Genomic DNA, 271 nt, shown 5'->3' with positions numbered 1-271 from the left:
GTGTGTGTGTGTGTGTGTGTGTGTGTGTGTGTGTGAGTGTGTATGCTTGTGTGTCTGCGCTTGTCCTGTCACTGTCGCTTGACAACCGAAATTGTTGTGTTTACGTTCCCGTGCCTTAGCGTTTCGGCAAAAGAGACCGAAAGAATAAGAAGTACGCTTACAAAGAATAAGTCCTAATGTCGATTTGTTCGACTAAAGGTGGCGCACCAGCATAGCCGCACTCAAATGACTGAAACAAGTAAAGAATAAGAGAATAAAAGTATATATATAT

This window comes from Octopus bimaculoides, chromosome 15 (assembly GCF_001194135.2).
Source record: "Octopus bimaculoides isolate UCB-OBI-ISO-001 chromosome 15, ASM119413v2, whole genome shotgun sequence".
Classification (NCBI taxonomy): Eukaryota; Metazoa; Mollusca; class Cephalopoda; order Octopoda; family Octopodidae; genus Octopus; species Octopus bimaculoides.
The sequence above is the reverse complement of the archived record's forward strand: the minus strand, read 5'-3'. Positions refer to the sequence as shown.